The sequence below is a fragment of the Pristis pectinata genome, chromosome 3 (assembly GCF_009764475.1).
Source record: "Pristis pectinata isolate sPriPec2 chromosome 3, sPriPec2.1.pri, whole genome shotgun sequence".
Classification (NCBI taxonomy): domain Eukaryota; kingdom Metazoa; phylum Chordata; class Chondrichthyes; order Rhinopristiformes; family Pristidae; genus Pristis; species Pristis pectinata.
Genome location: NC_067407.1, coordinates 60693030 through 60718596, shown reverse-complemented (window position 1 = coordinate 60718596; position 25567 = coordinate 60693030). Strand labels below are relative to the sequence as shown.

The 25567-nt window shown below is 40.8% G+C and overlaps 1 protein-coding gene across 4 annotated transcripts in view; it reads right to left on the bottom strand.

The window, feature by feature from the left end:
* astn1 (astrotactin 1) overlaps positions 1 to 25567 on the bottom strand; it is a 1815355-nt gene that overhangs the window by 616912 nt on the left and 1172876 nt on the right. The gene's annotated exons all lie outside the window — the stretch shown is intronic.

Sequence of the window (25567 nt, the reverse complement as noted above, 5' to 3'; positions counted from 1 at the left end):
TGGTGGATGGTGCAGGAAGTCGATGATCTGGTCTGCCGTGTCCTGGTCGAGCGCGCTGACCACGTAGTAGTACTGAGTGGCGTCGGCTGTAATGCCTCTGATTCTGAACTGGGCCTCAGCCTGCTCGAAGCAAACGTGGGGCTGAGCAGCCCAGAAAGTTGGGAGCTTGAGCAAGACTGTATTGTGCGAGTCGTTGGAATTCATGTCGCGGGTTCCAGATGCTGTCTGGAAGCGTTGGAGTCACCAAATGTAGCCGAACGCGGCATGTTACTGAAAGGAAAACTCAGAGATGTGGAGGCTGAACCGGAGCACACTTTACTGTAATAAGCAAAACACACGTGCGCGCAGAAGTACCTGAGAGCCTCTCCGGCGGACGTGACGTAAGGTTCCTGCCGGAAGGCCCGCCCCTCGGTTAGTCTACGACGCGCAGCCGCCGATGGCAGTTCAAGTTCCATGAATACGGGCCACTACAACACAATCCTTTCATTCCAGGCATTAATCTAGTAAACCTTCTCTGAACTGTTTCCAAAATATTATCATCCTCCCTTAAATCCTTACTCCAGTATTACTGGAGTGCTCCAAATATGATCTCACCAATGTCCTTCCATAACTGAAGGATAACATCCCTACTTTTGCATTCAATTTTGTTGACAATACACTCTTCAAATATATTTCTGCCCACTCTTCTCTGTGTCATATTTTCTAGCTTTTATTTTGCTGTCTCTGTCTGCAACTCTGGCAATGGTGAGCAATTAGAACCTTTACATTTCAAAATCCACAAATGATTTTTAGCTGCTCAATTTGTAGCTGTTTTATGTCTGGTTGTTTTGTGACTCATTTCAAAATTAAACTCATCTGTTTTCAATGATACAAAGGTGATTCAAATCAGGGAAAGCCCTTGGCACCATATTTTTTTATTTGATGAGAGTAATGGCAGAAAATTATTGTCAACAAACTCACGATTTCATGACACCTGCTGCATGAAAAGCCGCCAGTGGCACAGGGCCAAGAACAGTCCATTATTTGGGTTTTAAGCTGGTCTTTGGCAGTAGTGTAAAATGAACAGTAATGTATTAATAACAAACTTTGCAACCATGTTGCTTCAGCCTGAGATGAATTTTACCCTCTATCTCTTAGCCTAACATTTTACTGATGTTTACACCACATAAAACAATTAAGGCATTGGTAGCTCATCACCCTTTTTCCTGTTGCTTCTCCCACATGTACTTGCACAGTTTGTTTGAAAGAAAATAAATACAATCCTATCTGAAGAAATTCTTCCTGCATGGTATGGTGGCACAGCAGTAATGTTGCTGCTGCTTAGCTCCGGTGACCCACGTACAATCCTGACCTAGAGTGTTGTCTGTGTGAGGTTTGCATGTTCTCCCTGTGTCCACATAGGTTTTGTCCTGCATGCCATTTTTGGTAGGTTAAATGGCTATTGTAACTACCCCTGATTTAGGTGGGTGGTAAGAGAATGAGGTAAAGCTGATGGACACATGAGAAAATAGGTTGCAGGGAATAAGTGGAGTGGAGGGGCAGTGGAATGGGAATGCTCTGAGAGCAGCATAGACTCGATGGGCTAAATGGCCTTCTTCCATCTTGAAAGGAAAATCAGAAATAAAACTTGTGAAATTTGCTCCTCACCTCTTAAAGAAATTCAAACAAAAATTAGTGCAAATTTTGAGATGTTGAAAGAAGATATTCCAGCAGGACAGACAGATTATCTGTCAGGCAAGGCAGCAGACTTACATTTATACAGTTCCCTTTTCCTTTGTTTACAAAGAATATTGCAACAATGAACTACTTTTGAAGTGATGTAAACCTTGTGATAAAAGAAACTGGCAACCATTTTCACACACAACAAGATGACACAAACAAGTGACAACAATTAATATGTTTTAACAATGTAGATGGAGCAATGTTGGGGAGAACCCACCTGCTCCTCAGTTAAATAGTGTCCATAGAGAGATACAGTACAAAAACAGACCCTTCAGCCACCAAGTCTGTGTCAACTATCAGATAACCATTTACACTAATCCTACATTAATCCATTTTATTCTCTCCACATTCTCATCAAGTCCCCCCAAATTCAAACAATTACCTATGCACTAGGGCAATTTACAGTGAGCAATTAGTCTATAAACCTGCACGTCTTTGGGACGTGGGAGGAAACTGGAGCACTCACATAGTCACAGGGAGAATGTGCAAACTCCACACAGACAGCATCCAAAGTCAGAGCGATCCCAGGTTTATGAAGCAGTAAGGCAAATGCTCTGCTAGCTGTGCACTGTGCCGCCCAATGTGATCCATCCCATTTACCTGAGAGCATGCAAGAATTTGGCTTGATGTCTATCCAAATTATAGGATCTCTCACGTCAGCCTAAACCCATCTTGGAAAATAGTCACACAGCTCTACCAGCCGAGGCATTTGGAACAAGGTTACACTTCTAAATATCAGTAGATTTGATCATTATTTCGAAATGCATACATTTTATTTTACATTTTGCCAAAAAGATATTTTAGATATTAAAACTTCCAGTCATTGATGTAAAACAGCAAGGCTTTTTGAAAAGATTTTCAATAGTTTGTGGGAATAGTTAATAGCAGTAAACCGTGAACAAGACGATTAATTTAATACTTGTGCCAGCTTTATAGGGTAAGAATTTGAATGCAAGAATTTTGTATAAAAGACCACTTGACGGATGATTAGAATTACTCCCCTTGTTTCCTCCATCCCTGCCCTCATTTGCCTGTCTGCTGCTGATATTTTATATGCAGATTGTCTTTGCCAACTGTCCCCTGGTTCTTATTGTGAAAGTGAATAGATTCTCTTTTCAGTAACGAACATATGCTTTTTAATGTGTAAACAGCTCTTTTTACCAAACCAGTGTCAGTGAGGCCAATGCCTTGAATTACAAGGGGATTTCCCTGATCTCCAGTTGCAATCCCAGACAGGTCCTTAGACACACTTGCCAGACAGAGCCTTACTACAGCAATACCAAGCAGGATTTTTTTTTAGCAGAACAGTCTCTGATGGACCTTTAGACAGATCTCTTCACTTTATTACTCTTGATTAGGTCTGTAGTTTTATTTGGTTCTGCTGAACTGAACAAGACAAGAGACTATATGGACATAAAATTCTGATCAGGAGAAGGTTCAAGTCTACAGAGTCCAAAATCTTTCAGCTGGAAACAAAGGCAATAAACATCATATCGGCTGGTAGATGACAGGCGAAATGTGTAATGGAAAAGGTGTTAAAAAAATTCAAGTGAAATGCTGTCATATTTATGAAAATTTGCATAGTATGCTGATCAGATGTGAATCTAATTAAGTTTAAATGGTAGGAATTTAATCATTTTAACCACAGAATACGAATGACAAACAGACCCTCCTCACTAGCACCTCAAGTTTTGCTGCTCCAGTTAATGACTTCATGTCATGGATGTAGGTGTGAGCAGCCTGGTGATATACTCAATCCAATTTCTCTGAGAAATTGAAGTAATTATGAACTTCAGACATGTATTATTCTAATCTATGGGATATGACCTTTAGTTTATTTGGAGCTCTCACATTATATGTTTCTTACTGAATAGCACTTACTGATTACAGCACAAAACTGTCAGAGACTGGAAGCTTTAAAATAAATGTGAGAAGAGCTGCAGAAAGCATTCCCACTTAATCAGTTCAGAATTTCAATTTTGGGCTGTCACATTTACCACTGCAGCTTTAACACAGATATTCAAAGGCACAAATTTTAAAAATAAAGTTAATACTGATGTGGAACATCTATCTGCATACATGGATGTGAAAGATGCATAGCACTTTGGGAACAAAATAGAAAATTCTCCCAGTATCCATTCAACATTAGTGAAGGCATTCAGGAGGGTAATTTTCCAGGTAGCTTCAATAAATTTGATTCCTTTTGGATCTTAGTTAGTTGGTATTGAGCCCAAAAAGGCAGGGGAGAAGACTTCATTGACATTTTTCCTCAAATAGCTTTTCAGCAATTGGATTGGTTGACCCTAATTTTATTGGTAACTTTTGTTGACTTCACCTGTTTAATTTCTAATTTTTATCCTCTTATATAAGTCGTAGATTTTCCTTTGAGTTTTGATTACACTGTTCTGGTTGGTTGGTCTCATATCATCATACAACTTCAATAAATTCTGTTCAACTGTGACTTAAACTTTACCTCCAAAGGAAAAACAAAACATCTTTCTGAATGTGTACGTGCTTGGGTGGGTGAGAGAGTGAGAGCGAGCGTGAGAGAGTACAAGAGAAACATTTCCACTTGTGCTTATTGCTTCCTGCATACACTGCAGATGACACTGCAGCACCCCAAGAACTGGAAGCTCAAGCACACTTATTTCTTTAGCTGTACAGTGACAGCTGCAGGGAATATATTAATGCATATAAGCCCTGATATTTTTCAGGAAAGACTGAAGCATTTTAGTAAATGCCCACTTTTGCAAAAAAAAATGCAATTATTCCATTGTGCATGAGATTTTTGTCAATTCCTTAAATTTCAGAATGTTATTTTCATTTCAAGACTTCCAATATTAAAGAAGAAAAAGACTAGTGGCTTTGCGGAGATTAAATTTAACTATTTAATTGATTTATTTTTTTATCCCCTACTTATATATTTTTCACAGAAGGGAGAAATACAAGATTAAGATTTATTCCATTAAATTTCAATTAATATGAACAAAGAGACAATAGGAGGGAGGAGATTTTTGGATTTTGACCAGGAAAGATCTTGTTAGTAAAGATTTTACTTCAAAACCAAAGGAAAGACAAAGGGAAATGGTGCATAACACCTGATTTTTTTCTATTGTGTCCACATGTCACAAGCGAAAATGGAAACCACCAATCATGAAGTTTAAAGAAACCAAAAATCAAAAAGGTTACTTACTTACAGCCAACAAGAAAGAAAATTAGACCAAATTGTACCATTCTGTGAAGTGGTTGTGAGCTGTGATGTTGAATTTTTCCCAAGCTAAACATAAAAGCAAAATCCAGTTAAATAACTAATTCTGCATAACATGTTTTATTCTTCATTTCAAGAAAGTCTGTTCAGTGCTGAAAGCTACATTGTTTTTTTTATTCTGGCAGAGAACTCCATGAGCATGAAGCTCATTTAGAATATGGTAGGAATACTTGTTGTCCAACCAGGTTTATGTAACTGTAGCCCAAGTTCAACATTTTTGTATTCCACTCTGCTTGATATTTTTCTATCAACTACTTATTAGTGATTTGTGTGAATGGACACCCAAACCAAGCTACTCATCATTTAGATTTATTGTCATGTAACTGAACTCAGCTATGCAGGCAGACACCAGAAACTGAAGTTAACCCAGTGGTATAGCTGCCAAAGCTGCTGAATATTGTCCCTCCCCATTTCTATTGGGATGTTGTGGCACATAGAATGGTGTGCAGTCCCTGACCATTCCCCACTCCAAACTTGCCACATTGTTTCAGGGACCTCCTTCTGGTTCTTGCACCTTATTGTCTACCTGCACTGCACTTTCTCTGTAAGTGTAACACTATATTCTGCATTGTTTTTTTCCCTCCTTTGTACTACCTCAATGTACTTATGTATGGAATGATCTGTCTGGATGGCACGCAAACAAAACCTTTTCACGATATCTCCGTACATGTGACGATAATAAACCAATTACCAATATTCCACAGGATGCCAATAACTGTGTCTTGTTAATTGGAGTTCATTTCCAATATGTATACTGTCAGACTCCAACCTCCCAAAAAGTTATTTTGTGGCAATCAAGAATGAAAACAAGTAATATCAACAGATGTACAATTAAAATTTGGCAAGTCTTCAGCATTTATCATTATTAATCAATATGAAGGACATTTTAAAATATATCATAATTGACAAGATCACCATTAAATGCACATTCTTAACTTTCCTTGAAAATGTAGTGATGAGCCATTTTGGTGACTTGTGCAGTCACTTCAGTTATGAATTAACCAATTTTCTTGTTGGTCTGGACTCACACATGGTTGTTGGGTAAGCGTACCAGATTTCATCCTCTAAAGGACATCAGTGAACCTGGTGGCTTTGACAAAAATGCAGTGTTACATCAAGGCCCAACACAAGCCTGAGGAACAACACCTCATCTTCCATCTGGGCAAGTTACAGGCTTCCAGATTCAATATCAAATTCTCCAACTTTAGGAAACTCACCCTTCCTTTCTGTCTGCATCAGAACTGACCATTTCTTCCTGCCATCCATCTATGATTTTTGCTCAGGTTTTCCATTAGTGTAGCGTGACCAGCTGGGCATGTCCCACAGCCTTGCTCTTTGCACCACATTAGAGAGCAAAAGCAGCATAAGCGGCTTTTAACTGCCACAGTAGCCCATGGGGTATCACCCCACCCAAACCTCCCCAACCTTCTCTGCAACTTAAAACTAACTTTTTCCTCTCTCGTTTCCAGTTCTGACAAAGGCTTTTGGACCTGAAACATTAATACTGTTTCTCTCTCTCTCTACAGATACAACCTGGCCTACTGAGTGTTTCCAGCATTTTTTGTTTTTATTATGAATCCTTCTAATTGCTTGTTAGACAGGACTCACATATGGGTACCAGGTAAGGACACCAGGTTTCCTGGCTTTTACAAAAATAAAGTAGCTTCATTGTCATCATTATGAAACTAGCTCATTACTCTAGATTTATTTTTCACCGAATTCAATTCACAATCTGCCACAGTAGATTTATAACTCAAGTATTGAGAACATTAATCCAGGCCTCTAGATTACCAGCCTGAATCATCTGAACCAACTAGAAGCAGGAAGTTTGGTGCACAACAATATTTTTTCCTGACCTAAATAAATTATTAATTTATTGACAGAAAAGGAAAAAGGGGAAATCAAAGAGATGATGAGCAGGTCAATACAGTGTGAATTACAAATAAACAAATGCTGCTTTTTTATGTGCAACAAGATTGGAAATCATTTATAAGTTAAATCAACAGTTTTCATGCAATGGAAATTGCAGATACCAGTGGGAAAAATGACTGAAACGTCTGGTGTTTCCAGAAGGTGCTTGCTGGACATTCCCAGAGAACTTTTCTGCTCACAGTCACTTGCTTTAAGAAATGCCCGAGTTCTGTCTCTGTGTTCCCTGTAACATTGAAGAGAGTTTCCAGGTTTTCCCTTCACAGCTGGATGCAAAACTGAAACTGCTGGGTGCAGTGCAATTTAAAATGAGTTTTTAGATTTAATATTTAGGTAGGCACAGTTCATGCCAGTGACAAGGGTAGTGTTTAAGAGTAACCAGCTAGAAGCTTCCTTTATTGTTAGGCAAATAGGAAGAAGCATAGAATCTTGAAAAATACTGCCCCTTAAAACTAAATGGAACATTCATTGATGTAAGTTATATTCTACAGAGAAAAAGAATAGTATGTCATCATGGGATATTGTACAACAAATTTTCTCCCCTAAATGTAATTACACTTACATCATGCTACAACAATTATGCCATTATAAAGTCATTTCTCCTTTGCTTTACTACATGTCATTCATCTTCATGACTCCAAACCAGAGTAATGCAGTGATTTGATGTTTAAAATGGAAAACCAATGTGACTTAGCTAGAGAATCAATTGTTGCAAACAAATGATTTACCATTGAACTATGCTTGTCTGCTTATTTGGAAATCCATGTGGGCACAAGGATCAGTTTGAAGATTAGCTGCATGAACTAGGCTACTCCAGAAAACTTCTCCGCAGCTGCTCACCAAACGAGGGCTACAGCAGATGTGTGCCACATATGCAAAAAAATAAATAAAAATAGCTAGTTACCGGCTTTCATACCACACTGAACATCTGGAAACCATCAATGTCACTGGAGATATAATGGTCAGTTATTTAAAATAGCAAATACCTATAATAAGCTACATCCACTGATGTACACTGCTTATGTGTATGCTTACATCTGTAAAAACCATATAATTGAACTAAGAACATATAACAGTGTTGGTATTTGCACAGTAAACTAATTAATTGGAGCTGTATAATTTATTGCAGCTTATCTATTTATTCTCATTATTTCTATCTCCACCCCATCCCCAAATAGAAGGCACTCAGTTACCAAGGGATACAATTCTACATTTCTAACTAGCATCCAGAATTTCACTGAATTCTCGTGAGGTAACAGAGACAATGGGGTAGGTTGAACTTGTCATTCAAGCATAAAACTGAAAATGAAACTCAAGTGGTTTCTAAAATGGACAATCTGCTGTGTTAGTTTTACATCTGGGTAGTTGTTAAAAATCCACCCATAAGTTTAAAGTGTCAGCTTGATCATGAGGGATGTCACAGAGCACATTTCCAAATTATATCAAGGCAGTTAGGGAATTTAAATTCAGTTAATTAACTAAGTTTTCGAAAATTAAACCAAATAAAGTCAGATAGTATTGGTATGGGAACTAAGAAGCTTACCGGATTGTTGTAAAAACCCGTCTGGTTTACTGATGTCTTTTGAGGAAGAAAATCAACTGCCCTACCCAAGTTTGACCTATGTGCAACTCCAAATCCACAGCAATCTGGTTAGTCCCATGAAATGGTGGTGCAAGCCTTTCCATTCAAGGGCAAGTAGGAATGTTCATAAAGCATATGAATGAATAAAACAAAATTACGGTACATGCACGATTCCAAGCTCTCTGTGGTTTGATTGGTGAAAAGGTGAATTTACCTGTTATGGATTGTGAATTTTCCTTCACGTTCAGGAATTCTAGATATTTCTGTGTAAATAAAGATTAATTTTGCATCATAGGTGCATAACGGATATCATGGAACGAGCTGATTCAAGATCTAATCCAAATGCAACTTTGAGCAAATAAAAGAACACAATGATCAACTACATACTCCCTGCACACACCAAACAGCAAATGTTTTTTTTAACCTGTCAAGAATGGCACTTAGTGTCTGAGCCACACTCTGCCTAGCTTATTCTTGTCCAGTATGAGAAATGGAAAGACATTCTACTCCCCTGGACTCGAATGTGAGCACATTCTCAAGGCAAAGCAGTTTTTGTTTATACAAATCAAATGAGCATTACTTGGTTCACAGTCTAGTGACAGCAAGTCAGCTCAGTGCTCAGACAAATCTCCATATCCAGCCAGTAAGATGAAAAAATATAACCAGTGGGAGACAAGATTTTTGATTTTGAAGAACTGAGACTCAAGACAGAAATGGAAGCTGTGGAGAGAGAGCCAGAGAAAATGAAGACACTTGAAAAGAAACAATGCAAAAAGGAAAGAATCGTCAATCTATAGATTGGCAGAAGAATGCAATGGATTTCAAATTAGGTAACCAGTTGTATGTGTAAGTGACAGACATACTGTCAACAGCCTTATCACTTCTAAGCTATTAACTGAATACAGAGGAAAGAGAAGAGCTGGTGTTTTTGATCATTAATCACAGAATAACTAATCACATAAATTTTTGACCCACATAAATAGGAACATAAACAAAAATCTGACCAAGCAGGAACCAATGAAACCATTAAGCACAGCTCAAATTTTTCATATGTAGCATTAGACCTTAAACTTTTACTCACAGTCCATTGCCACATCCAAAGACAGATTGAAATGAAATATAACACCAATAGTTATTTTCAAATTGTTGAATCACTACTACCTCTCCAGAATTCAACATGTAAACTTGCCAACATCAATAATCATGGTCCTGCCTCACAATGTACTCACTTGCACACATTCATGCAAGACAGAGTGTAATAGGCAATCATCTAGCACTGAACAGAACTCATCTTCATTCTGTCCTGGAGGCATGTGAACTTTAGGTCAGTATCGAGTTTGGACCTTTTCTGATTGATGTACGCATATGCAGATATCAAGTGTTTTCCGCTTAAATAAAACACCTGTACAGATCTCTACGCAACAGCGAGTTCGTCAAAGTTTGTCTCTTTTCATTTAAGTCGTTAATATAAATTGAGGATGGCTGAAGGAACTGTTCTGATCTGTGTAACACCCACCAGAAATAGCTGGAGATCTGAAAAAGACCTGTTTAACTCTGTTTTCATTCCTCCCTCACCACATTAATATGCTAAACTTGGCAATGTGAGCTCTTATCGTACAGAGCAGCCTTTGGTGTTGTAGATTATCAAATGAAATTAGAAATTCCAGGTGCATCACTTCCACCAGTTTTCCCCTTTTCTCCCTTTCTGCATCTTATGAAGTGCTTTACAGCAGGTTAAGTGAGGTACAGCCTCTTTTATGATGTAGGAAACTTGGCAACCAATTGCACACAGCAAAATCCTGCAAGCTGCAGTGTGATAATGACCAGAACATCTGTTTTAGTGATGTTGATTGAAGGATGAACATTGGCAGGACAACAGGAACAAGTCCTCTGCTCTTCCTCACAATATTACAAGTGAGACCCGGAAATTCTAACATTTGTACGCATCAAGCAACTGAACATTACTAAAAAGTAGGTCGCAATACATGATTGGGTACTTGGTGTGTGCATAGCATTCCTCCTGCATTCTACACTGGTCCTCTGTGTACACACAAGGAAACTGCTGGCCACGTGGAATGCTGTCATTTGGCAGGTAAGGAATCAGTGAAAACACTTTTAGTGACTTTTAGTCATGAATACAATGTGTGCGAACACTGTAGTCCTCAAATGCAGAAGTTGACTGGCCTTGCAGAAAGTGTATTACCCAACTCAGCCACCGGGAAAGGCAGTCTAGTTGTGAAGCTTCACGGGGGGGGGGGGGGGGGAGGGGGGGGGTGCCATTACCTCCTCAATACAAGTTCCTGTTATCTGTTAATATCCTTAGTGATAGCTGCTACCACCTTCCCTCCCCCCCCCCCACCCCTCCGTGACTGGAATCCCTTCTCTTCCGTGTCAACTTAGATCAGTCCCTGCTTGCAACTCACATTTACTTGCTCTCCTCCACCCCAATTATTATCTCTCTGCTCTCTCCCCACTCAGCACAACTCATTTTTGCTTTGACACCCTGATTCTTCTTCAAATCTTCCTTGAATTACTCATCTGTCCCCATTCTGACCTCCAATCATTTGCACTGGATTTCCGTTTCACCTTATCCCCAACCTGCCACCACCACCCATCTTCTCCTTGGCAAATCCTCTCCCCAGTTCAGATATTCATCTCATTCCCCAATTATCTCTCCTGCACACACCATCTCCCCACCTTTTAGCACAACTTTCCCACTAAATTCACTATAGTCTTCTCTCTTCATTATGCTGCCTCCTCCCATGATTCCAACCATTCTCCCAATCTCCCCATCCTCACAATTTTCTTCCTTACTATTCAACTATTCTTCTCCGAATCTTCCCAGCCACACCCCTCCCCTATCCTCTTCTGCCTCTAATCGCTCCCATTTTCAGCCATGATGCAGTTGAAGAAAGCACTCACAATTTGTGCAAAAATATAAGTAAGCAGAAAGAACATGATTTGACCACTGTCAAGCAGCCCCTATGTATGGATGCTGTTTAACAATGGTCTAATCATGCTCTTTCTGCTTATTTGTACTTTATATACTTTATACAACTCTGCCACCTGAATCAGGGAAACATTCTGTTTGCTCAAGATGACAGAAACTGACTCCTAGCTTGAGCACAAGCAGTAAGCAACTCAGCTTACTGGTACCCTGCTTAGCACCAGTGATAACCTGAGATAATTTAACAGACACTTGGCCCATTCTGGCTGTGGAAATCTCTTGGAGTTACTCAGTCTGCTCTATTTCCCAAGCAGCCCCCACAACCTTTTAATTTTGTTTCAATTGACAATTTATTTGTTTTACAATTAGAAGCTTGTGTCAACCTCTGTACATGGGCAAGCATTTAATGTTCCAAGCAGTCTGCTGTGGAGAGACATTTCTCCAAATTGCAGCTCTTTAACTATGAAGTCAATAATTTTCACTGACACTTTATCAAAGTGTATCCGTGCCACTGGGTCTAATCCAGTAATCTTGTCTAATATTTTCGCTCACAGCTCTGCAGGATGGCAGTGACATTTACCAAGACTGCTTTTGGCTCCTTTCCCTTTACAAAGTATAACACAATCTAATCAAAGACCAACACAGCTGTCATGAATCTTTCAACAGCTGCTTTATTTTGTACAATGAGGTTGTGTGAAACTTTTTTTCCCTTAAGTTGCAACATTTGCTTGGCAAACAAGAGGTCACTGGTCTCATAAAGAGCACCTCTAGCTCCCATATAAATATCAGTTGCTGGTTTGGCCAGACTTGATTATATATTTGTATTGACTCAAAAAGTAACATCAACAGGTAAATGAGAAATAAGTAATTTGTAACAGTCCATATCGGAATATTTTCTTGGCTGATTTCCACCTTACTTTCCTGTAACAGGTGTCGGTATTCCAAAAGTAGACAAAAATAACAGGCAGATGGTTTCTATGATTGTTTATAAATCTAAAGCCACCCTAATGACCAAGGTTCTAGCTGAGCATGCTTCTATAGATGATTTTACTTGGTTAGACAAACAAGAATTAATGAAGTGAAGAGAACACGATGAAAAAAAACTAATGATTGTGTATTTTTGTCTTGTGGAATGTTTATTTGTTGAATTTTTTGATGATTTTCACCATGCTATGTTAGATGTTTATAGTTGGTACAATAACCAATACAGCTAAAAATAATTGCTCATTATTTCCAGATTATAAGAGCGGTTTCCAGATTATAAAAGTACCTTAACTCTTAATTACCTTATAACACAACAGAGTATTCAGTAATCAGGATTCCCCTGGCTAAAGCGAAAATAAATTCAAGCAGAACTTTCAACCATTTGAATAAATAAGATCTCCACAATGCTAATTAAGCAGTGCATTGTTGCAACGGGAGTGCCCCCTTCCTTTGCTGAAAGAATTGGAACCATACACAGTTACATGCTGGCTAGTTCTTACATCTGACAAGAGAGTTTCAATGATCCTCAGATGACTGTTTATCATCAAATCATCAAACGCAAAGCCAAGAGTTGGCAATTGGGGTGGGGGGGTGGTGGTCACAATCCCTGTACCCTGTACACTTTCATGAGCACCTGGGGCTTTTACAAGTGGGAATCTATACAAGTGGGAAAAGTTATCTGGTTGCTTAAAAATAGATTTGGGATTCTAGATTTTCTTACAACTACTTGGATGAATTAACACAAAATGACACTCAACACTTTCACTGATGCTTAACAAAGCTGGATTTTAAGAATGATGTTAAAAAAGAGGGAGAATGGCAAGCAGATGAGTTTTGAGAGAGAATTCCGGAACATAAGGTCCAGGTGCCTGAAGGCACAGAGAAATGTAAAGTAAAAGATCAAGGAGATGCACAAACTATGAGTCTGTGTGTAATTATAAAAGCACGGAACTGTGAGCATTAACCCCCAAAACTGGCCAGAAATGTGAGACTTCTGAACTTCCATGCAGCTGACTGCTGGACCATTCCCAGCAAGGCTCTGACAGTGGGCTCCTCATAGGGATATGGTAAGGAAGGACAAATTTTGACACATTTCTCAGCGTCACTTCTGCCTGCAGTTCCTATGGCAGGTTATATCTGGTGCAGGAATAGCAAACCTATTACCAGAATGGAGAGGACTGTTTGTGGGAGCAGGGTATTTATAGGGTAACTTACATGACTTGAAATGGTTAAGTTAATTTAAATGTGCTTAATTTTAAGGCTTTTCTAGAAATAAGTTGATTTTTTAGAAGAATATTAAGTACTTCTCATAATTTTAATTTTAGCTTTGTAATGTTTCTGAACAGATCTTTGTGACTGACCACTAACAATCAGTTTGATGGCCAGTAAACCTGAGCTGGTGTTGATGGAGGTGGGGTATAACAGTTTCTCAAAGTAATTCTGTGGTAAAGCTTCCCTTTAGTTATCAGTAAACCCTAGGGTGTACCCATCTTCGAGGGGATATTTGAGATGGGCACCTGCTCCAGATAAGAGCAGATCTTGTGGGCAGATGACAGGGGAATGCCATAATCAGCCAGTCCATAGCAGATTTAAACTAAGCTAGTGTCTGGTTTTAATGATCTTTCTTTAGTAATGATGTCCATACCATAATTTGTGAAGAGAGACTGGAGAAACATAATAATTTCAAGAAAACAAATATTAAAGATCTGGCAAAAGAGCTCAACATTATATAACATAACTGGAATTCACTGTGAACATAGAACATAGAACATTACAGCACAGTACAGGCCCTTCGGCCCACAATGTGCCGACATTTTATCCCGCCCTAAGATCTATCTAACCCTTCCCTCCCACATAGCCACCCTATGTCTCTATCATTCATGTGTTCTAAGAGTCTCTTAAATGTCCCTAATGTATCTGCCCCCACCTCCTCTGCAGGCAGTGCATTCCACGCACCCACCACTTTCTGTGTAAAAAAACTTATCCCTGACATCCCCCTTATATCTTCCTCCAATCACCTTAAAATGATGTCCCCTCGTGTTAGCCATTGTCGCCCTGGAAAAAAGTCTCTGACTGTCCACTCAATCTATGCCTCTTATCATCTTGTATACCTCTATCAAATCACCTCTCCTCCTCCTCTCCAAAGAGAAAAGCGCTAGCTCACTCAACCTATCCTCATAAGACATGCTCTCTAATCCAGGCAATATCCTGGTAAATCTCCTCTGCACATTCTCTGAAGCTTCCACATCCTTCCTATAATGAGGAGACCAGAACTGAACACGATACTCCGTGTGGTCTAACCAGAATTCTATAGAGCTGCAACATCACCTTGCGGCTCTTGAACTCAATACCCCGACTAATGAAGGTCAACACTCCATACACCTTCTTAACAACCCTATTGACCTGCACGGCAACGTTGAGGGATCTATGGACGTGGACCCCTAGGTCCCTCTGTTCCTCCACACTGCTAAGAGTCCTGCCATTAACCTCGTATTCTGCCTTCAAATTTGATCTCCCGAAGTGTATCACTTCACACTTTTCCGGGTGGAACTCCATCTTCCACTTCTCAGCCTAGCTCTGCATTGTATCAATATCCTGCTGTAATCTACAGCAACCTTCTTACACTATCCACTACACCACCAACCTTTGTATCATCAGCAAACTTAGTAACTCACCCTTCCACATCCTCATCCAAGTCATTTATAAAAATCACAAAGAGCAGGGGTCCCAGAACAGACCACTGCGGAACACCACTGGTCACCGACCTCCAGGCAGAATACGCTCCACCTACCACCACCCTCTGTCTTCTATGGGCGAGCCAATTCTGAATCCACACAGCCAAGTTTCCCTGGATCCCATGCCTCCTTACTTTCTGAATAAGCCTTCCATGAGGAACCTTATCAAACGCCTTACTAAAATCCATGTACACCACATCCACTGTTCTACCTTCATCAATGTGCTTTGTCACATGCTAAAAGAATTCAATCAGGCTCGTGAGGCATGACCTGACCCTCACAAAGCCATACTGACTGTCCCTAATCAGCCTATGCTTCTCTAAATGCCCATAAATCCTGTCTCTAAGAATCTTCTCCAGTAATTTGCCCACCACTGAAGTAAGACTCACTGGTCTGTAATTCCCAGGGTTATCCCTACTCCCTTTCTTAAACAAAGCAATGACATTTGCCACCCTCCAATAATCTGGCACTACTCCTGTGGCCAATGAGGACGCAAAGGTCATCACCAAAGGCGCAGCAATCTCTTCCCTCGCTTTCCATAATAACCTTGGATATATCCAATCCAACTCCAGTGACTATCTATTCTGATGATTTTCAAAAGTTCCAGTACATCCTCTTTCCTCACGTCGACATGCCCTAGCATATCAGTCTGTCGTACGCCATCCTCACAATCATTAAGGTCTCCTTCTCTCTGGTGAATACTGAAGCAAAGTATTCATTAAGGACCTTCTCCACCTCTTCCGACTCCAGGCACGTTTCCTCTTTTATCCCTGATCGGTCCTACCCTCACTCTCATCATCCTCTTATTCTTCACATATGTGTAGAATGCCTTGGGGTTTTCCTTGATCCTACTTGCCAAGGACTTCTCAAGCCCCCTTCTAGCTCTCCTAAGTCCATTCTTAAGCTCCCTCCTGGCTACCTTGTAACTCTCCAGAGCCCTGTCTGATCCATGCTTTCTAAATCTCAGGTAAGCTTCTTTTTCCCTCTTTACAAGACATTCTACATCTCATATCAACCACGGTTCCTTCAGTCCACCATCCTTACCCTGCCTCAATGGAACAAACCTATCCAGAGCCCCATGTAAGTATTCCTTAAACAACCTCCACATTTCTGCTGTGCATTTCCCCAAGAACATCTGTTCCCAATTTACACTCCCAAGTTCCTGCCTAATAGCATCATAATTCCCCCTCCCCCAGTTAAATACTTTCCCATATCTCCAAGATGCTCTCCCACCGAGAGATCTGAAACCTGATCAGGCTCATTGCCTAATACCAGGTCCAAAAGTGCTGCAAAAGTTGCTGGAATTGTTTGAACTTTGGCTCAACTTCTAAATTTGTGCTGTCTGCTTCTTTTTAGATTATTGCTGTACAGGTAAGGTACATCTCTAGTCTGCCTTCTAAAATTGCTTGCCATAATTTATGTATTACTTGAGTGTGGAAAATGATAATAATTGAATTAATAATTCAATCAAATAATTGAAAATTTAATCATTGTTTGCTTGCTTCCAATTCTGTGCTATAGTAATGTCTATAAATTCATAATAATCAGTATTTACTCAACTGCTTACTTCAAGACCCAAGCATTTGTCCATCCGATCACATATCAAGCACACTTAAGGTAACTCACATCTCTGTTACCCTGATTTCCAAATCCTGATCTCCAATGCTCTCCTAACTGAAATTACTTCTTTCACATGCAAATCTGAAATCATCAAAAACTTTGTTGTCCTTGTTCTCACACTGCACCAAGTCCCCTCACTCATCACTCCTGTGTGCACTGACCTACATTCACTCATGATTAAGCAATACTTCATCTTGTTTACACATCCCTCCAAGGCCTGGCCTCTCTTTATCTCTGTTGTCTTCTCTATTTCTCCAAGCTTATGAGATATCTTTCCTCTTTAATTCTGACCACTTGTTCATTTCTGAATTTAATCATTCTACCATTTCCAGACTAACCGTCAGCTGCATTGGCACTGCTCTAGAATTCCCTCCCTGACTTCTCCATCTCTCCCCTGTTTTAAAATGCTTCTTAAACTTGATTTGATCATAACATTGGTCAACTGTCCTAAAATCTCATTATGTAGCTTGATGTCAAAAATGTTTGTTGACACTACTCTGAACATTTTGAACATACATAGAACATAGAACACTACAGCCCAGTACAGGCCCTTTGGCCCTCAATGTCGTGCTGACATTTTATCCTGCTCTAAGATGTATCTAACCCTTCCCTCCCATATAGCCCCCTATTTTTCTATCATTCATGTGTCTAATGTGTTTGGGATGTTATACTTTGTTAAAGGCTCTGGAGAAATTAAAATAATTGTTCTTTTCTTTCATGAGACCTTCTGGAAGATGCTAATTCACATTGTTCACATTAATTTTAGCTTCCACATATTAGACTTACTGTTTCCTTCTCTATATATAACTACACTGAAAGCAGAAGAAAAATGTATTATATTTTGTAGCTGTGTGAATTAAAGGGCAATTCAGCTATTTAATGCGACAGGGAACTCTGTCAACATGCTGAAACACCAAAGAGGATGATACCATGTTCCCTGAATAACAGTGGTTTTATATGCTCTGCCATTTCTCCCATTGATATCCGAGATGCTGCATAAGCTGGAGCCTCAAGAAAGGTGTCGAAGGTAGGGGAGATGTCCCTTAGGACCGCAAGGAGAAAAAAGGCTGATGTCCACAAGCTCTTTACCGAAAGAGTATTCAGACAGGAGTGGCCTTTTGTGGGAATACTTCCAGCCACATGCCCACACTTGACACCCTGAATTCCCTGGCCACTGGATCCTCCTGTTGGCGATGGCAGATGGTCCTGCTTTGCTGTGATTTGTCACATGGGGAGGGGGGGTGCTCACTAATGGTCTCCACTCAATAAGAAGGATTTTGCTTCTTTGACCTTGAGAAGACAGCATCAGGGTGATTTGCAAGGACTGTGGACTTTTGGAAGGTTCCTCTAGTGATATCCTGCATTATGTGGCTCTGCGGGCTCCCCTTGAGGTGTGGAGAAATAAAGGGTGTTCCTTGGTTCCTCTGTCTGTGCTTCAACTAATGCAGTAAAGCATCTTTATAATGACTGTCATGGACCACTGGGCACCTTGTTGAGAGTTTCATGGGGATCCTCAAAATAAGACAACAGTGGCTGTACCACTCTGGGTTGTCCACTGTGGGAAATATGCTTCATCATAATATTTTGCATGCTTCAGCCTTTCTGAGCTATTCTCTTGGAGACAATGAGATATGGGGAGTTGAGGAGGAAAAGGAACAGGCAGAGTAGCCAGCAGAGGAGGTGGCCATCAGCACATGGCAATGACGGGAGGTCCTCTCTGAATGGTCAGAGCCAACCTTATTGCTCTGATATGCTCCTGGCAAGGCTTTCTTTGGGTTGAGTGCCCAGCCAAGTGTCATGTTTTGAAATCACCTTGTGACTCGAACTCCAATCACAACAGACCTTGCTTCCTGTCACTTCTGAATGATATAACCAATGTTTCCAGTAAAACTTTTAACAAACTTCTGCAAGTTGATCATGACAGCTGTGCAAATTGTACTCAAGGACGTAGCATCTCTAGATAACTATGGGGTTGAGATCAAGCAATGGAAAAGGGGCATAATTTCCTTACTCTTAAAAGGATTCTCTGGTTTAAGCAGTTTGTCAGTCCTGATGATATTGGCTTAATGAAAGATACCACAGAGATTGCTTCACTATCAGCAGCTGTGCTCATGGGGACTCTTCAGCATATCCAGAGGAATTATTCAATCCAATCGACTGGTTTCATTAAAGATCCATGCACAGAACTACTCCAATTTAATTCCCCACATTTAGTACCCCACTTTCATCCTTACAACCACCTCTCACACTACTGCTTAAGGCAGGAAAGCTTAATTCTGTGATTCTTGACATCATATCAGATGTAGCAGCTGTGCTACCATGCTATTAGCCCAACTAATAAGCATTGTGCTAAACCTCAAGCTTGTCAAATCAATGGTACCACATTGAATGGCGACACCAATAAAACAATGCTAAAATGAGTAGACTGGCAAAACAATGACCTTACCCATGCAAGGAAAGAAAACTAAATAATACCGGACACCTTTAAGATTGTAGTCAACTTCCCAAATGCGGGGTTGTCTCTTGAGCTCAATAGTGTCCGCATAGTTAAGCATCAAGGGTCCAATGAAGAATGTTACCACTTCCATTGAAACCTTTCACCTACCAGGTGGGGAATCACAATTGTGATTTCACCTACATGACCACATGTGGCCGCATTCGAGACTCCAGGATGGTGTGTTGTCTCCCTGGTGCCAGGGTCAAGGATGTCTCGCAGCAGGTACAGGACATTCTGACAGGGGAGGGTGAGCAGCCAGAGGTTGTGGTCCACATAGGAACCAATGACATAGGCAGGAGTAGGGATGAGGTGCTGCAAAATGATTTTAGGAAGCTGGGTAGAAAGTTAAAAAGCAGGACTTCCAGGGTTGTAATCTCAGGGTTACTACCCATGCCACATGCTGGTGAGGTGAGAAATAGATACATAGTGCAGTTCAATACATAGCTAAGGAACTGGTGCAGGAAGGAGGGTTTCAGATGGGAACCAATATCCTCACTGGGAGATTTGCTAGTGCTATTTGGGAGGGTTTAAGTTGGAGTGGCGAGGGATGGGAACCACAGCAGCAGGGCAAGTGGTGGTAGGGTTGAGGACAAGAAAGATTGTATGACAAGAGAGATTGAAAGAAAGGAGAGCAAGGGACAGGCAAATGAACATGGTGGGACTGATGGACTAACATGTGTTTATTTCAATGCTAGGAGCATTATGGGTAAGGAGGATGAACTTCGAGCCTGGATCAGTTCATGGAATTATGATGTTGTCATTACAGAGACTTGAATGCGTGAGGGACAACACTGGCTGCTCAACATTCCTGGGTTTCATTGTGTTAGACGTGATAGAGAGGGGGGTAAAAGAGGTAAAGGGATTGCACTTCTGATAAGGGAGAATGTCACAGCAGTAATCAGGGAGGACATACTGGAGGGCTCATCCACAGAAGCAATTTGGGTGAAGCTCAAAAATAAGAAAGGTGCAATTACACTGATGGGATTATACTGTAGGCTCCCAATAGCCACTGAGAGGTAGAGGAACAGATATGTAGACAGATAATGGAAAGGTGCAGAAACAACAGGGTTGTCACAGTGGGGGATTTTAACTTCCCCAGTATTGATTGGAACTTCCTTAATACAAGAAGCTTAGACGGAGCAGAATTTCTTCAGTGTATCCAAGAGGGGTTCTTGAAACAGAATGTCGAGAGTCCAACTAGAGGAGGGAACACGCTGGACCTAGTTTTGGGAAATGAGCCAGGTCAGGTGACAGACCTGATCGTGGGTGAACATTCTGGGGATAGTGACCACAACTCATTTTGGTTTAAGATACTGTAGTTATGAGGAAGGATAAAATTGGATCTTGCAGGAAGGTACCAAATTGGGAGAGGGCAAATTATGACAGGATAAGACAGGAGCTAAGGGGCATTGATTGGGAGCAGCTGCTGTCAGAAAAGTCCATATCTGACATGTGGAAATTGTTTCAAGACCAGCTGTTCGGCATGTTCTGGTAAGGAATAAGGACAAGGATGGTAAAGTAAGGGAACTTTGGAGAACTCGAGAGGTCCTGAACTTAGTCAGGAAGAAAAAGGAAGCATACGTAAGGCTTAGGAAGCTAAAATCAGACTGGACCCTTGTTGAATATAAAGATATTACCCGGCAACGGTAGTGGAGGTGGATACGATAGGGTCTTTTAAGAGACTTTTGAATAGGTACATGGAGCTGAGAAAAAATAGAGGGCTATGGGTAAGGCCTAGTAAATTTCTAAGGTAGGGACATTTTGGCACAGCTTGTGGGCCGAAGGGCCTGAATTGTGGCTGTAGGTTTTTTTATGTTTCTATGAGCAGGAAAAGGTGGCTCAAGCAGGCGAATTAGGAAAGGCAAAAGAGGCCATGAAGGGACGGCTTGATGAGCAGGGTCAAGGAGAATCCCATGGCATTTTAATACATTTAAGAAAAAGAAGGATAAACGAGGGGGAGGGTAGGTCCACTCAAGGATAAAGGAGGGAACTTGTGCTTGGAGTCAGAGCAGATCGGCCAAGGTACTAAATGAATAGCTTTGGCGTTGGTATTTACTGAGGAGAAGAAATTGGAGGTTAGTGAGAACAGAGGTGAAGCATGCTGATGTGCTGGGACAGTTCTGTGATCAAGGGATGAGGTTGTGCTGGGTCTTCTGAAAAGTATTAGGTGGATAAGTTTCCCACGGCCTGATGGCATATATCTCAGAATATTGAAAGAAGCATATGAGGAGATTGCTGGGGGCTTTGACAGGAATTTTGTGGCACTCGCTACAGGCGGGGTCCCCGGAGGACTGTGCCTTTGTTAAGAGAGAAATAGGGGATAATCAGGTAATTTTAGGCCAGTGAACCTCACATCGAGGTGTAGGGAAGGCTATTGGAAAGGATACTGAGGGATAGGGGTTTATGCACATTTGGAAAGGCATAGGTCTGTTTAGGGTCAGGTCAGCATGGCTTTGTGTGGGGCAGGTCATGTCTTACAAACTTGATTGAGTTTTTGAGGTGAAAAAATGCTTGATGAGGGGTAAGGCAGTGGATATTATCTAGATGGACTTTAGTAACGCATTTGACAATGTCCTTCATGGTAGGTTGAGTCAGAAGATAAAGCTGCACGGGATCCAGGGTAAATTCCAAGTTTGGATTCAGAATTGCTTGCCTATAGAAGGAACAGAGAGTCGGGGTGGAAGGCTGTTATTCTGGCTGAGGTCCTTGACCACTGGGTGTTCCACAAGGATTGGTGCATGGGACCTCTTGTTTGTGATATATATCAATGATTTGGATGAAAATACAGATGGGTGGATTAGCAAGTTTGCAGATGACACCAAGATTGGTGGAGTTGTGGACAGTGTAAAGGACTATCAAAGAATACAGTGGGTTATAGATCAGTTACAGATATGGGCAGAGAAGTGGCAGATGGTGTTTAATCTGGGCAATTGTAAGTTGTTGCACTTTGGGGGGTCAAATGAAAGGAGAAAGTATGCAGTTAATGGTAGACCCCTTAATAGCATTGAGGTACAGAGGGACCTTGGGGTCCATAGTTCACTGAAAGTGGCTACGCAAGTGGATAGGGTGGTCAGGAAGGTGTATGGAATGCTTGCCTTCATTTGAGTATTTTAGTGTTGAGTAAAAGAGTAAGGAAGTCATGCTGCAGCTATATAAAACTTTAGTCAAACCACACTTGGAGTATTGTGTGCAGTTCAGGTTGTCTCATTATAGGAAGGATGTGGAGACTGTGGAAAAGGTGCAGAAGAGTTTTACCAGGATGCTGCCTGGATTAGAGGGCATGAGCTTTCAGGACAGCTTGGACAAACTTGTGTTGTTCCCCTGAGAGTGTCGGAGGCTGAGGGGAAACCTGATAGAGGTATGTAAAATTATGAGAGGCATAGATAGGGTAGACAGTAAAAATCTGTTCCCCAGGGTAGAAATATCAAACACCAGAGGACATGCTATTAAGGTTAGAGGGGTGAAGTTTAAAGGTGACGTGAGGGGCAAGTTTTTTTTATGCAGAGTGGTAGGGGTAGTAGTAGAATCAGGCAGTTTGGTGGAGTTTAAGAGGCTTTTAGATAGACACATGAATATGAAAATAATATGGATGATAAACAGGAGGAAGACATTTAGTATAAATCGGCATCAAGGTTGGTACAACATTGTGGGCTGAATGGCCTGTCCAGTGCTGTACTGTTCTATGTTCAGTGCCCAAAGTCCAATACTTTCAATAGCTTGATCAAAGATCTTCCTTTAATTCTAAGGTCAGAGATGGGAATGTTCACTGAAGATTGTACAATGTTCAGTTCCATTCATAACTTAGAAAATGAAGCAGTCTATGACTACATGCAATAAGACTTGGACACCACCGTTGTGCGGGCCAATAAGAAATGAGCACTATTCCTTCAACACAAGTGTCAATCAATTCTCATTGCCGATCCCCCATAAATATCCTGTTAGTCTTCACTGGTTAAGTAACTTAACAGGATTTGTGGCTTCAAGAGCAGGTTCAGAGTTATCCTATCTACTATATCCTAGTCAGAGCAAGCTGAGTTATCCTATCTACTGACTTCCCAAAGTCTTTCGTCATGTACAATTCAGGAGTATGTTGGAATGGTTTCTCCTTGTTTCATACATCTCCAGCAATGCTCAAGATTAAGCAAACTCCCTTGATCAGCACTCAATCCACAATGCTAAACATTCATGTCCCCAAATAACAAGTCCACAAAATTCCACAGCAGGAACCTGTCAAGGCACCTTTGATTGTACCTCCCAAACCAAGCATCATTTAGAACAAGGTCAGCAGGGTCATGGGAATGTGCCAACTGCAAGATGCATATATTTCTGTTCCTTCATTGACGTCACCATACTACATCTTTTGTTGGAGTACTCTCAACTTGAGGCAATGGCAGTTTGAGGAGACACACCGCTACCTTTAAAAGGTGAGAAAGGATGGATTAAATGGTGTCTTGCCAGAGATGCCTAAATCCCATGAGAGATTTGGGGTCAAAAAAAATGAAGTTATCATTTCCAATGTTATGCAAACAATTGGGTAACAGCAGTAATGTGCACCTGTGACCAAATCATTATTTGGATACACAGAGATACAGGATAAAACATTGAGGTCATGATGGAAGGAAGTATCATCAGGCTGGGGTGGAAAGAGAAATCAGGTTTCAGACTGTAAGAAGGGTCACTTGGGTAGGAAGAGGGATTGTCAAACTGAGATGAAGAGGTACTAGGGCAATAGATTAGTGGATTGGTCGACCTGGTTGATTGTCAGAGATCATGTATTTTGGGGGAAGCAATAATCAGTACTTGGAAATGTGGGGGTGTGGTAACTGGAGTTCAGATTGGAAGGATCTGAATTTTATGAAAAGATGTTTCCACTTTAGGAAATCCAAATCCAAATCCAGGGGCCAGAAATATATGTTAGTCACTGACAAATCAATAACCCATCCAAGAGAAACAGCTTTATTCAAAGAACGGTTTCAATGTAAAACTCACTATCACAGACAGCAGCTAAGGAACATAGCAAAGATGCATTTCAGGAAACACTAGATAATGATACTATGAATAATGAAAAAATGAACAGAAACATTTGTTGAGTCAGTTAGGTGAAGCAGCATGAGAGGAGACTGGGCAGCAAAAACACTGGCAAAGACCTGTCAGGCTAAATGGCCTTTTTCTGGCTGTGATTATAATGTAATACTCTGGAAGGCTATTGCCAAGGACTCACTAATCAGAAGGGTGTGCAGGAGGAGGATAAGACCCTCCAGTGATAAGCACAGTTGTGGGGAAATGTCAAAAATACAATAAACAGACAGCAATATAAATGAGCAGGCAGAGGAAGGGGTAATGATCCATGCTGATGTGCTGACCATCACTGGGCTTGCTCATTCACCTCATGATTACCTACATTACCACATCAAGCACTTTAGTAACTCTATCTAGTATTCCACGCACAAATAACAGTTAAAGTTAAATTTCAATTCTCTGACAAACTCCCTGTTCACGTGTTTAGGGTGAGAATTCTATGCGTGTGGATTGGTTTAGTGTGTTTAAGATCAGAAAGATAAGATACGATATCTTTATTAGTCACATGTACATCGAAACACACAGTGAAATACATCTTTTTTGCGTAGTGTTTTGGGGGCAGCCCGCAAGTGTCACCACACTTACGGCGCCAACATAGCGTGTCCACAACTTCCTACCTGTACGTCTTTGGAACGTGGGAGGAAACCGGAGCACCCGGAAGAAACCCACGCAGGACACAGGGAGAACGTACAAAACTCCTTACAGACAGTGGCTGGATTTGAACCTAGGTCACTGGCGCTGTAAAGCATTACGCTAACCACTACACTTCCGTGCCTGCCCTTCTCATTCTCTTCTCATTTTTGATGAGGTGTTGATCACCAGGCAGATCTCTTTGCTTTGCAGGTAATCTGATTCTCCTTGTCTCCTTCTTATCAAAACAATTGTTTGCTCTCTGCAACTTGAAGAACTCCTGTACTCTTACTTTTTCAGTTCTGGTGAAAAGCATTCAGCCTGAAATGTTAACCCTGTTTCTTTCTCTGCAGCTGCCACCTGACCTGCTGAGTATGCCCAGCATTTTATGTTTTTATTTATGATTGATCAGATGACACTTAAACATATCTATGGAGTAGAAGGGAAGGGTGAAACAAACGTAAAGTTGAGTTCAATTTCTTGTTCTATTCTATTCTTTAAAACAAAGTTTTCTAATTCTGAATGGATGTGTGACCACTGTAAGTAACTAGCACTTGTACCACATGACAATGTG